Here is a 15,499-nt window from a genome sequence, read left to right on the forward strand (position 1 = left end):
CTCTGTGTGGACTATCAGATCATAAACTGCCCTCAGTTTTAAATTTATGTTCACATTTGGTGGTCAGTGTTTTTAACCTACACAGTGTCTCTGAGGTTTAATTGGTGGAGTTGGTGATATTTTTATAGGTAGATTCATAGTTGGTCCAATGCAGGCCATTCGTGATCTAGTTTATATTTGGCGTCTTTCTGGCACATTCAATCCGGATCTTTTTGTCTTCTATTACATATATTGAATGGATGGGAACAAGATTCTTACTTGTAATGGAATTTTAAGATGGCATCCTTGGAAAGTTGTTTCTCTTGGGAAAAGGGAACAGGCTTTCAAGGCAAGGGTTAGAAAGGAGTGAAAATAAGGCACGTTATCTGCAGTACATTTAGAAATCCTCATCATGGCTTCTGGTCATTTGGTGGAAAGATGCCATTCTGATGTAAATATTTTGGTGGTCACTAGACTTTGTATATTCTTTAAGAAAGCTATTGACTTAGTGGTCTGCAAAATATTGTAAAATTGAGTATTCTGGAGGATATACAGGTCAGAATACAACAAAGGTTTTTTGTTGTTGTTGTTAATTGATGTTGTGATAAACCCCATGGAGAGTAAAGGCAACTGGTGGGACTACAGGTGCTGGTTCTGAGGGCGGAGGGAAGACAGGAGTGGCCTTCGGTCACCTGAATTACTACTGCTTTATTTGGACTTCTGAGTTGTCCTTGTGTGTCCTCTGTGCACTGATAATCTCTTATCTCCGTGAAGTCTAGCATAGTGGGGTAGGGAGGTGCAGGGGGTTGGGGTGGGTGAGAAGTTCCCATCACACTGTTTTGAGCATCACCACTGTACTTCCTGCTGTTGTTTGTCCCTTGTAGCTTGCTTTGTGCTTTCACATGGTCACACTATCTTCTCACTCGAAAAGGAGGCTGCTTGATTCAGCTGCTTATGATAGGCAGTGTTTTCATTGATTTTTGTTCAATATTTCCACCGAATATTGCCGTGTTCCTCACACCTCTCATTAAAGTTCTGACAATTTGAATTCTTTTCTTCAAATAATGCCTCTGTAGCGATAAATGGAAAGTTGTTTGTTTGGCAGGGGTGGCTTGGTTAGTTTCTAATATGTTCCTAGTTTTCAGAGGTGACAGTAACTCACCCCATTGTGATCAGATGATATGGAGTCTTCATAACTTGAGGAGGACATTTGGCATCTGTTCTGATCCTCCAGATGGATAATATTACTACTTCCAGTTCTTCATGGGCAATTGTGATTTGGGGGAGCAATTTTTATATCCATCATTTGATTTTTTTTTTTTTGGTCCTCTCTCAGTAGCATCTTAAAAATCAGTGGGGGTTAGGATTGGGGTTATGTGCTTATATGAAGAAGGTTTAGCAATAACTAGCTTGGGGATTTTAAAGGCAGGTGTCAATTTGAGATAAATGTCTTGGTGGCATATAATGGATATGGATTATATGTCATACAGACTGTGAAGGGCATAATTAGGATTTTTTTAGAAGCAGAACATGCTAGAACATGCCAAACAGTTTCACATCTTTCTACTACCCATGGTCTCTGTGGAGCTTCTATCACCAGAAACAGCAAACAAATAGTAATAAGGTGTCTTCCAGGAGGCTACTTGGGCTCAACTAGATGTTAAGAAACAGTCAAACTCATAAACCATCACATCAGATTCACCAAGAAGGAGATAGGATGGTGGACTTTCCCTGGTGGTCTAGTGGTTAAGGATCTGCCTTCTAATGAAGGGGATGCCGATTTGGTCCCTGGTTGGGGAACTAAGATCCCACATGCCACAGAGCCCCTGAATGCCACAACTAGAAAGTCTATGTGCTATAATTAAGACCCGACACAGCCAAATAAATAAATATTTTTTAAGAAAGAAGGTTATAGGATGGGAAGCACAGCTCACCAACAGGGCAGAGCCAGATATTACTCTTTCATCAGAGTCCCTGCATCTGTCTGTGTGACTCAGGTGCAAGGAGATAGACATACATCCCGCAAATATGGAAGCTATTCTGGCTTAAAAGCTTCTTGTTCCGTGGGAGCGAGTATCTCTTATAGCAACTCCACTGAAATATCTTCCCTACAAGAGACATGTCTCTTCCAAGAGTCACTACAGTTAGGGAAGCCCAGAGCTGTGGCTTCCTATCAGGCATTTAATAGTTCTCCCAGTTTACAGTTTACCAACTCGGGGTCATTTCTACCATATGGAATGTTGCCTAGCAACGTGGTTGATATACTACTCTTCACTAGGTTGCTGGGGGAACAGAGCTAGAAAATTAACCCAAGGTTAACTTCTCACACAGAAGGGGAAAATGTTTTGTTAATCCTTTGCCAAATGGTATGCTGAGCAATTATACAACAGATACTGCACCTATTTCCTATAAAATATAGCCAGAGAAAATTCCTATAAAGAGATGGCCTACACCAACTTATTTTTCCTTCCTTGAAGAGTATTCATTCTTTGTACTTAGTTACTTGTGATTAATACACTCTGCAAATTTTGCTGAGGTGTGTTTAAGAGTTGGATAAATGGTCCCGTCAAAATGTCTTGTATCCTTTTGCGCTACTCAGCATAGGCAGGTATAGTATGACATCCTGTAGGGTCATCATTAAATGGAAGTTTCTGGGGATTCCATCATTCACACTTTGATAGGAACCTACGTCCACCTGGCAACCACCAAACACCAGGTTTTTTATAATGGTACCTCTTATCATTGGATCATGTGGTGCTACCCTTGCCTGCTTCGGTTGCTCCTGGCCGATCAATAAATGAGGACAGCCAGTTATTTATTCAACAGGTATCCAGTAATTATTTATGGAGTCCTTGTTGTTTGTCAGACACTAGGGGTACCTGTGAGATACATCAGTGAACAAGCATAATCCCTGTCCTCAAGGAACTTGCAGTGTGTAATCGGGGAGGCTAACAATTCAGCCATACAGTTTGGGGTGTGACAGGAGGGGCAGGAAACAGGGTGTTCTGAGAGGGCTTGGGCAGAGTGTCCAGCCCAATCTTAGAGCCTTGGAGAAGACTTTCTTGTCTTTTGTCCAATAAACTCCTACCTTTGGGATACTATTTATAAACAACTCAGTTTCTGATATTTCTTGCCTTTTTCAAACATGGTAGCTTTGGACATTGACAGTGTTTAAATTACATGTTTTATTCAATTATATATAAATACCACAAACATTTCAGAACATCCTAGTCTTTAGCAAATATGCATCAGGTGCTATGATTTTCTTATTTAAGAAACAACAACAAACAAGTTCCCATCATCTCCACCCGCTGTAATAAGTTAGAAGAAAGGTATTGGTACTGTGACAGATGGAGGAGCCCCATTGCATATGGGTTGAGTCTTGGTTGGCCATGTAAACTAGTTAATTCCCCAACCAGACAGATACAGAACAGAGCCATTAAATCAAAGGACTAGAGATAGTCTCCTCCAAAGAGATTTTATAGAGAGATGAAACAACTAGTATTTAGTTCCCACACAACTAGTTAGGATCAGAAGCCAGATCCTGCCAGGCCAATGCTGATAAAAAATAAACATGTCTGGGCAGGCAGCAAAGACCATCTGTAGACAGCATTTGTTTCCTTGGGTACCTATCAGACTAAAACTACAGCAAAGGAAAATGCTATTTTAGCCTCATGTGGCTTTGTGTGATCCTGGCCTGAATTCTTATAATGCTTACACAGGGAAGGGGAAGTCACATGTTGAACATAAGGGAGTTAATTTAATTTCTTTTCCTATAATACCCGCACATATTTGAAACAACATAAACTACCATCAACACACAGCAGATCAAAATTTTATTGTCCACTTATTTAATATGTATCAGGTATTTGATATTAATGTATTCACTTTTTTAAAACTTTGAAATAAAAAAATTACAAATTAAAAAATTTACAGCATTATCTTGAAATTACTTTTGCCAACCTCTCTAGCTGATTTTTGTAATATAAATTGGGTATGATTCAGAGAAGGTGACAATAATAATCATATTTGAAACAAAAACCCACATATTTTAAAGACAGCGACCCATATAATATGATATTGAATGAAAATGTGTTTTAGGTATTTCTTGACTCAGTGGATTTTAATAAATCTATTATAAGAGCTAATTTTATTTAAAGCTGTGTGATAATATATGAAACTTCAAAGTAAAACAGATTAGCCACTTGGCAATCTGAAAATACCTAGAAGCATTGATCCTGGTTGTTAATGAAATAACAAGTTTGGGATTAAAATAAATGCAAATCATCTTTAATTTGGTTACATCAACCTGGGAGTAAACAGGAAATAGTCTCAAACTAAATTTTTGTTTTGATTTCCAAAAAGTCAGATTAAGACACCCTAATGATAAATTTGGAGTAGAAACAGTATTACCCAAGTTCAAGGAAAAGTCTTTTGTTTCTTTATTGCTCATTTTGTCTTCAGAAACAAGTGTAATTTAACTGACTTTTCAGGGCATTTATTTTACATGAAATTTTATGAATATAATATTAGTTAAGAAAGAAAACTCACAAAATAAAGAAAATAGAGCTCCAAATTAAAACTAATTTAGAAAATAATTAAGACATTAAGAAAATAATTAAGAAAATAAATAGAGCTCTAAACACAAGAAGCTTCCATCAACATCTGTTCCCACCTCTCCGTCCCCTGATGTTGGGACCAATTACTTCCTTATATTAGACAGTTTCTGAGCAGAGTATTCCGAGCCAGGACATTTTAGATTCTGTGACAGAAGACTGGCCACCCCTTGATGAGTGGGTGATGCAAAAGAAGCAGAAACTATGGAAGAGAACACAAAAATCAAGAGGCACAGCCATTCTAAGTGCTTAGCTCTACAGGCATACACTTTCCAACACCTCTTAAAAGAAAAATAGAAACTGACTTATTTTTAATCCACAAGTTTCCAAGTGGATTAGTTCCTCTAACAAAGGCACTTGTCAATACTGCTATCAAAAAAAGAAAAAAAAGACAAAGTTGGAAATGATCCTCGTCATTAAAACAATAGCAACTGATTCCTTTTTTTAAAGGAGTGGGAAACTTTCTGCTTTTTGGAATGGATTTGGTCTCTTTGTTATAGTGGTTATGTACCAGATATTTTATACGATTCAGTGTCGTCCACATTGTGTGTTGTTTTGCTATTTTTACTTTTTATTTATAAAGAACTAAAAATAAGACAGAATGAAGTAATAAATTGGTGGATATAATCTATAAAATCTAGATCTGACCTCATTTCTATGGTTTTGACATTCCATTTTTAAGATAAATCTCTAAGTCGTGTGCATATTTGTGTTTTAAAAATTACTTCTGCTTCAATAGTTTCAAATATTTATCTTCTACAGACAGGAAGTTGATTCAGTGTTAGCAACGTATTGATATAATTTTACATTTTAAAAAATGTTGAGGCAGGTTTATTTAAGATTGGCTGGGCTCACTGCCAGCTCTTGAGAAAAACATTTATAGCTTATAGACTTTAAAAAAATTTCCACATAATAATATAGAACTACTAACACTAAATACACTTTACATCTGTTTGAAGACTCAATTTCATTTAGTAATAGGCAAAAAAAGTTACTGTCTAGAGCACAGGTTGGGTCAAAGCTGCTAGCTGCCTGGTTTTGGCAAATAAAATTTTATTAGAACACAAGTTCCCCCATTCTTTTCCATATTGTATATGCCAGCTTTTGCACTACGGTGGCAAAGTTGAGTGGTTGCAACAGACTTTTCACCCACGAAGCCCAAAATATTTGCTATCTGGCTCTATATAGAGAGTTGGCCCACCTGTGATCTAGAATGTTGGACAGGATGTGAAATCTGTTATTCCTTATGTAGAAATGATGAAGGTGAGGTAAGTTCTATTGATCTGATGTGCATAACCAGAATTTAAACCAATCTGTGAACATCACTAGGATCTAAACAAGTCTGGTATGTATGAGAATCAGTGGAGGTTCGCAGCTGATGGATATGAAGCATTGGCGGGAAGTTGCTGGAAGGATCTGACCAGGAGAAAACAAGTCATTTGTCTCAGCTCCAACGAAGTATGCCTGACCCTTCAATGTGAGAGCTACAGGCAGAAACTAAATGAGCATGCTGCAAGATACTAGGAGCTCAAACTCCTAGCAAGATGCTAGGAATGAGATGCTAGGAGCTCAAACTTCACTGCTTTGTGAACATCTGATGCCCAAAGCTTGATACCAAGTGGGAGGGCAGGAACACTGACTGCTCTGCACTTCTGTAACTCTGCACTTCCTTGATGTATTCTCAGCGGGCTTCTCTCATAGCTCAGTTGGTAAAGAATCCACCTGCAAAGCAGGAGACCCCGGTTCGATTCCTGGGTTGGGAAGATCCCCTGGGGAAGGGATAGGCTACCCACTCCAGTATTCTCAGCACAGCTGTGGCTCACAGGCAGTAGCAAGACAGGTTAAATCCAGCCGGATAGGGAATTCCCTGGTGATCTAGGGAACTGGTTAGGACGCTCTGCTTCCACTGCAGGGGGCATGGGTTTGATCCCTGGTTGGGGAACTAAGATCCTGCAAGCTGCGTGGTGCAGCCAAATCAATCAATCATCCAGCTGGACTGCCTGTAATGGTGAGCACTGGAGGCAGGTGGGATGTCAGCTTTCCCAGGCACGCATGAATTCAGCAGCAGCAGACAAGCAAGTGCTCTTCCTGGTCAGGGCACTTTTGGTTTCAAGGAACAGGCACTCAAGCAAGCTTAAGACAATGGTTCTCAAAGTATGGTTCTAGTTCTAGCAACATCAGCCGCATTCCTAGAGGCATTTGGATGCAAACTAAAGCTTGAGAACAGTTTTAAGAGCATTTATTTCAAGAGAAAAATGAGTGACATTATGAGTGTCCTAGGAGAGCAAGTCAGCAGACCACCCAAAATTTGAAAGTCAGGAGTGAGGCTTATTAGGGTTCTGGTTCATGCTCTTTGTCTGCCTCTCTATGCCTGTGTCAGGCTCCCCAGCCATTCTCAGACTAGTTTCCTTCTGCCACCATTCATCAGTTCTAAATGACTGCTCCAGCCCCTACCTGTCCTTTAGTTAAAATCCTCCAAAGGTGGGGCCTCCCCGGTGGCTCAGTGGTGAAGAATCTGCCTGCCAACGCAGGAGACACAGGTTCGATTCCTGATCTGGGCAGATCCTACATGCCACAGAGCACCTAAGCCTGTGCCCCACAACTATTAAGCCTGTGTTCTAGAGCCTGGGAAACAACTACTGAGCCCATCCGCCCACAACTACTAAAGCCTGCATGCCCTAGAACCTGTACTCCACAACAAGAGAAACTCCTGGAATGTGAAGCCTGCAGAGTGACCCAACTACAGAGTGGCCCCTGCTCGCTGCAACTAGTGAAAGCCTGAATGCAGCAATGAAGACCCAGCAGAGCCAAAAATAATAAAATTATTTAAAAAAAACTATTTAAAAAGTCCTCCAAAGGAAAACACCTCGGTTTCTGCCCAGCAAAGGATAGGTTCCCTCAGGTCAATAGTAGCTGGGGCAGAAGAGGGCTCAGTCTGGAGATAAGGGTTGGAGGGCTGGAGGGGTTAGGGGATGTTATTTAGAAGTTTGGCAAATCCCCTGAGAAGCAGCACTGGGGAGGACAGGTACAATGATATATATGTCTCCCATACCGTGAATATCAAGGAAGACAGGAAAATTTGGGGGAGCATGCCTTATACAGCTCCAGGAACTCTGAGAATCAATGGCAGAACTGTACATGGCTGTAGCTGTTTCCTTTAAATGAGCAAAATAGTTATATACCACACAGAATTGAATTTGAAAACAGGTGTTCCAACAAAAACTTGTATGCAAACATTCTTAGCAGATCTATTCATAATAGCCAAAAGGTGGAAACACCCAAGTATCCATGACCAGATGGAAGGATAAACAAACTCTGGTGTATGCATACTACAGAATATTATTCATCCATTAAACGGAATGAAGTTCTGATGCATGCCACAACTTGGATAAACCTTGAGAACCTTAAGTTCAGCTAGAGAAGCTGGTCACAAAGGACACCGGTATTGCACAATTCCATTTATAGAAAATACTCAAAACAGGCAAATCCATAGAGACAAAAAAGCAGAGTGGTGGTTGCTAGCAGCTGGGTGGGGAGGAGGGAATGGCTGCTAATGGGTGGTTTCCTTTTGAGGTGATGAAAAAGTTCTGGCACTAAACAGCGGTGATGATTGTACAACCCTGTGAACTGTACTTGATGTACTTGATGTCACTGAATTGTACTTCAAAATAACAAATCTTATACTATATGCATTTTACAATTATATATATATACAATACATATATTGTATATATATACAATATACTATATATATATACAATTATATATATAGCCCCACTATATATATATATATGGGACTCCCCTAGGTATCCGCCGAAGGGCAGGCTGGCGTCGTGGCAGCTGAGGACCGGCCCGCGAGCCTCGATGAGGGCGTAGGCGCCCCGGGCGGGGTACCCCGAGAGGTCCCCGGCCCGGGAGCGCGGCGGCGGGAGGCGCAGAGGCGAGCGGGCGCCATTTGCAGCCCCGGGCTCAGCGGCGGTGGCGCGCCGGCTCTGAGGGGCTGGAGACGGTCACAAAGGAGGCGCGGCCGGCCGGCCGGCAGGCGCCAAGGACCTGGCCTTGGGCGGCGGCGGGGCGCACCGGTTGCTGGCCTGCGCGCTCGCCTCGCCCTGCTGGCCGCGCCCGTCTGGCCGCAGGGCCCGGCCGCTCCGGCCGCGGCGCAGGGAAAGGCGGGAAGGCGCGCGGAGCCTCCTGGCGGCGGCGGGAAGGCGGCAGGGCGCCGGTGCCCAGCGTGTCTGGAGTCGTCGGGCGCCGCGAACTCCCAGAGCGTCGGCGGCCTCCTGGGCCCGGGCTGCGCAGCGAGGATGGGGCGGCCTGGTGGGGGCAGGCCAGCTAATTCGTAAACTCTGCATTTGGTTTTGTGTGCCTCATCTCACAAAGATTGTGTCTCCTCTCACTAGATTGAGGCTATGCGTTCCGACAGGACTATCACAGAAGAGATGCTGCGTTCCTCTCAAAGCATCACATCAGTGACCCCTTGTCAATCTGTCAGTTTGCCTCCTTACTGACGATGTTCATGTTGATCCTTGTTTAAAATGACGCCTGACAAGCTTTTCCACTGTGAAGTTCAGTTCAGTTCAGTTTAGTTCAGTCGCTCAGTCGTGTCCGATTCTTTGCGATCCCATGAATTGCAGCACGCCAGGCCTCCCTGTCCATCACCAACTCCCGGAGTTCACTCAGACTCACGTCCATCAAGCCGATGATGCCATCCAGCCATCTCATCCTCTGTCGTCCCTTTCTCCTCCTGCCCCCAATCCCTCCCAGCATCAGAGTCTTTTCTTTCCAATGAGTCAACTCTTCGCATGAGGTGGCCAAAGTACTCTGAAGTTACGCTTTTATTATTTGTAAAATATTACATAATGTTAGTCACTCAGTCTGACTCTTTATGACCCCGAGAACTGTAGCCCACCAGGGTCCTCTGTCCACGGAATTTTCCAGGTAAGAATACTGCAGTGGGTTGGCATTCCCTTTTTCAGAGGATCTTCCCAACCCAGGGGTCCAGCCCAGGTCTCCTGCATTGCAGGCAGATTCTTTTACAGTCTGAGTCACCAGGGAAGCCAGGAGGTATTAAATATTTTGAAACTCCATAAATTGCTCATTTCTCATCAAAGTGCTAAAATTTTATTTATTATTTTTTCCTTCCAGTTGTATTCAGATATAATTGACATACAACACTGTAAATGTTTAGGTGTATAGCATATTGCTTTGACTAATAGACATCATGAAATGGTAAGCGCAGTAAGTTTAGTGAATATAGATCATCTCATATAGATATAAAATTAAAGAAATAGAAAAAAATATTTTTCCTTATGATGAGAACTCTTAGATTTACTCTCAACAATGTACTGTCATATATAACATACAGAAGTGTAAGTAATATTTATCATGTTGTACATTACATCTCTAGTACCTATTTATCTTGTAAACAGACGTTTGTCCATTTTGACTTTGTTGTTTAGTCACTCAATCGTGTCTGACTCTTTGTGACCCCATGGACTGCAGCATACAAGGCTTCCCTGTCCTTCACCAACTCCTGGAGCTTGCCCAAACTTATGTCCATTGAGTCGGTGATGCGATCCAACCATCTCATCCTCTGTCGTCCCCTTTTCCTCCTGCCTTCAATCTTTCCCAGCATCAGGATCTTTTCCAATGAGTTGGCTCTATCCATCAGGTGGCCAAAGTATTGACACTTCAGCTTCAGCATCAGTCCTTCCAATGAATATTCAGGATTGATTTCCTTGAAGATTGACTGGTTTGATTGCCTTATAGTCCAAGGGACTCTCAAGAGTCTTCTCCAACACCACAGTTCAAAAGCATCAATTCTTCGGCATTCAGCCTTCTTTATGGTCCAACTCTTACATCCATACACGACTACTGGAAAAACCGTAGCTTTGACTAGATGGACGTTTGTTGGCAAAGTAATGTCTCTGATTTTAATATACTGTCTAGGTTTGTCATAGCTTTTCTTTACACAAATAGCTGACTAGACATTTCTAAACATTTCCAAATGAACACCGTGATTAGTCTGGTTATGATGTGTCACTATACAAATGCATTACATAATTATTGGCTATATTTCCCCACTCTGTGCCTTTCATACACATGACTCATTTAATTTTGCAACTGGAAGTTTATACCTCTTAATCTCCCAAACCTACTTACTTATTAAGTCATATAGGATCATGGTTTTCTGTTTCATTTATTGGGCTGTAATCTACTGCTGTCATTTTTTTAAATATTCAAACTGTCCCAGATTTGGCCAGTGAAAGCCCATTCAGGTCAAGCTTTGTGTCCATTGGATTTCATATGGTTATTTGAGCACTTTATTCATTTCTTACACAAGATGTTCCAGGCTCTTTGTTGTCGTTGTTTAGTCGCTGAGTCGTGTCCTCTTTTGCAACTCCATGGACCGTAGCCTACCAGGCTCCTCTGTCCATGGGATTTTCCAGGCAATAATACTGGAGTAGGTTGCCATTTCCTTCTCCAGGGGATCTTGCCGACCCAGGGATCTAACTGTCATCTCTTAAGTTGGCATCCAAGTTCACTGTGTCTTTTTTCCCTGCCCCAGCCCCCAAATCACATACTTCTCCAAAAAGCTTTGGTTCTTTTTAGTGAAGAGCCATTATCTAGAAACCAAGATTTGGGGACTTACCTGGTGGTCCAGTGGTTAAGAATCTGCTTTCCAGTGAATTTGAGTCAGTTCTAATAAGGTGGATGAACCTAGAGCCTGTTATACAGAGTGAAGTAAGTCAGAAAGAGAGAAACAAATACTGTATATTAACCCATATGTATGAAATCTAGAAAAATGGTACTGATGATCCTATTTGCAGAACAGGAATAGAGACACAGACATAGAGACCAGATGTGTGGACGCAGCAGGGGAAGGAGAGGGTGGGACAAATTGGGAGAGTAGCATTGAAACATATGCATTACCATACATGAACAACGTAGATAGCCAGTGGACTTTGCTGTGTAACACAGGGAGCTCAAACTGTTGCTCTGTGACAACCTAGAGGTGTGTGATGGGGTTGGGAGTGGGACAGAGGTTCAAGAGGGAGGGGATATACTTATAGCTGAATCACATTGTTGTATGGCAGACACCACACAACATTGTAAAGCACTTATCCTCCAAAAAAAAAAAAAGACCAACTTCCTTCCAGTGCAGGGGTCTTGGGTTCAATCCCTGTTGTGGAGGAACTAAGATCCCACATGCTGTGGGACAAGTAAGTCTTCATTGAAACTACTGAGCCCTTGCACTGCAAGGAAGGTCCTGGGTGCTGCAACTGAGACCCAGGACAGTAAAATAAAAAGTATTAAAAAAAAACAAAAACAAAACAAGACCTGGATGCCAGGTGTGCGCATTGCTTATGAAGAGTTGTTTTCAGGACCTCTCAGTGGACATTTCCTTGGATAGACCGATAGATAGATCGACGTAGATAGATAACTCTAATTCCAGTCCAACACCACAGAATTCATTTTGATTTTCTCCTTGTTCTTGATTTTTGGCAGATGTGCTGTTAAGAGGAAGTATGACTACATTTATTCTTTCAAAAACTTCTATTTCCATCCTTAAGGTGAAATATTCCAATCTATAAAATCTGAAACTACCAAAAACCACATGAGGAAAATCAACCATAATCTCAGCATTAAAAACAAAACACATGTTCTGTAAGTGTACTTTCAGCCTTTTCTTTATATGTAGGTCTCCTCCTTTAAGCTATAGGAAATCATACCACGAATACAATTCTGTACCCTCCTTTTTTCATTTGACTTTGCAGGAGTAGGCAAATTACAGCTCACAGGCCAAACCTGGCCCACTGCCTGTTTTTTTCCCAAGAATTCAGATTGGTTTTTAAATTTGAAGTGATTGAAACAAAATCAAAAGAGGAATACTGTCCTGTGACATGTGAAAATTGGATAAAATTCAACTGTAAGTGCCCGTAAGTTGTTTCATTGGAACACAGTCATCCATATCTATTTATAAATTGTCCATGGCTGCTTTTCCCTAGGACAGCAGAGTTGAATGATTGTCGAAGAGCTGTATCACCCACTAAGTATAAATTAAAATACTAGTTGGCCCTTTACAGAAAAGTTTGCCAACCCCTGAAATATTAGATATTAATCATGTTCTTAAATTAGCTGCTAAATCTGTGCTTTGAAACATTATGGGAATGACAACAATAATACTTAGCATATTTTAGGTGCTTATTAAGGGAATTTCTTCCCAATAATTCAGGAAGAGAAGGAAATAGGAGGAGGACAAGGAAGAGGAATGATGGTTGTTAGATTTGTCTCTTTTCAGATGTTTGCTGAACTTATTATTTCCAACTACTAGAAAAGATGTCTTTGCCCTGGTCATTAAAAAAGATGTCCGTTATCAATCTTTCATGACTAAAATAATAATGTCTTAAAGTCCTTTGAAACAATTATTTGGGGCCCAAATAATCTTATTGTTACCAATTTGATAATGTGTCTACTTTTAGCTAGGCTTTCCCCGTTATGGAAGCTTTGGTGAGTTGTAAAAATGGCTCTGTAAGACTCACGGGTGTAGAGGACAAGCTAGTGGTTACCAGTGGGGAGAGGGAAGGGAAGAGGGGCAGCACAGGGCTAGGGAAAAGGGGTTATTATGGGATTATATGAAATTATATGTGTGAAGCTTTTGAAATTGTAAAGCACTGTAGAAATGAAAGAATGTTTCATTCAATGAAAAAAATTCAAGGGAATTTCCTGGCAGTTCAGTGGTTAGGACTCTGCGCTTCCACTGCAGGGGGCACGGAGTTCCATCCCTGGCTGGAGAGCTGAGATCATACAAGTTGCTGGGCAGGTAGCCAAGAACAACTACAAACAACAATAGTAATAAAACCCTGGCTCTGTAACAAACATGGGAAGATGGTGAGGGCTGAAGAGGCCTCTCCTACCTTTCTTCTCCCACCTCTAGCCACATGGTCTGAACAGGATAAATACTGAGAAACCTTTTGTTTAGATCTCTTTGACTCAAGAAGAGCCATGAGTTTATTATTTTTATTATTTATGTCTGTAGTTTTCAAAGTAGCAATTAATGATTTCAATACTTACTGAGAGGTGAGGTTTTTATACTCTCCTCTCAAATCTAGGTGGGTTTGTGACTGCTCTACGATGTAGCATATAGCAGAAGTGATGTTTGGAGGCTAGGAAAGGCCATATTCTTTCCACCTAGCTCTCTTCGAATGCTGACTCTTGGGACACTCCCTCTGGGTTTGCAGTCCCAGAGAACCCAGACACCGTGCAGTGAAAAGCCAAGCCATATGGAGAGGCCATGTGCATAAGCACTCTGCTTAATAGTTCCAGCGGAGCCCAGCCTTCAGCCTTTCCAGACCAGGCTCAGCCAAGTGAATGAAGAACTCCTAGCTGTTAAGTCACCAGTTGAAGCCTGGAACAGGATGCAGCAGAAAAGGGCAGCCCCCACTGTGCCCTCTGAGAATTCATAAGCCACAAAGTCAATATGCCCAATAAAATGGTGATTGTTGTTTTTTTTTTTAAATGGTGATTGTTTTATAGCACCAAGTTTGGGATGGATGTTGTATAGCAAAAGTAACTGAAACAACACTACCTCAATATGGACCTCACATTAAACTGTACAGTAAGTATAAGCAATGAAAAGCCATGGAGAATCGCCAGTCCATGTCTGACGTAGGGTGCAGCTTGCTTGGGGCTGGTGCATGGGGATGACCCAGAGAGATGTTGTGGGGAGGGAGGTGGGAGGGGGGTTCATGTTTGGGAACGCATGTAAGAATTAAAGATTTTAAAATTTAAAAAAAATAAAAAATTAAAAAAAAAAAAAAAAGAAAAGCCATGGAGAGTGGAAGGATAATTAAAGCTAAAGATTGTCAGTATAACTGAATATTAAATATAGTTCTGAGTTTTCTTACAGCTAAAATTATAAACAGAGAGATTGCTAAGTGCAATGGTTCTCATTGTATAATAATAGGAAAATAGCTATTTGTCAGGAGAAAAGTTTTTCTGGCACTAAACTCTAAAAGGAATTTATTAACACGGTTCCCTCTAAAACGGATATGGAAAAAATATCATGGTCAAATTCTTTACTGAGGGTTTTTACAGAATTCACAAGGGCTGTTTCTAATATGGACCTTCAATAAGCCCCAAGTACACAACACTGAATCATAAACTTGTACAGTCTAGCTTGATATGGAGACCGAGCTCATAAAATCCAGAGGAACAAATAGCACATTCCTTTGACCCTCTGGGCAACCATACAGACCAGGCTTTTGATAAGGGCTTGTCAGCAGCCAATCATTAAAAGATAACTTTTCTGGTGAATATCTGGGTTGCAGGAATTCTGTGATGTTGATTGACGGTCCCTTACTCTCTTTAAAACATAAGACAAAGTTGCAGTGCCCACAACATCTCATCATGAAGGCAAAGCTACAGAACGGAGATTGGGCTGAAGTTTTCCTTAAAAAATATTCTTGAGAGACTTTCCTGGCAGTTCAGTGGTTAAGACCCCATCCTTCCACTGCAGGGGCATAGGTTCAATCCCTGATCAGGAGACTAGGATCACACATGCCTCCTAGTGTGGCCAATAATAATATTCATATAATAATATATTTTGTTTATATATTCAGAGTATTATAATTTCAATATGTAATCAATATAAGATATTATTAAAGCGATACTTTACATTCTTCATACTCAGTCTCAGGAATTTGTAGCTTACACTTACAGGGGAATCTATTTGGAGCAACCATATTTCAAGTGCTCAGTAGCCACTTGTGACTAGAGACTACCATATCAGACTGTACAGGTCTAGATCATGATCTGAAAAAAGGTAAAAGCATTAAGTAAGTAGGATATTTTCACCAAGTAGAATATATTACTTAAAATGATCAGACTTTAAAAATATTAAA

The sequence above is a fragment of the Capra hircus genome, chromosome 2, assembly GCF_001704415.2.
Source record: "Capra hircus breed San Clemente chromosome 2, ASM170441v1, whole genome shotgun sequence".
NCBI classification, from domain to species: Eukaryota; Metazoa; Chordata; class Mammalia; order Artiodactyla; family Bovidae; genus Capra; species Capra hircus.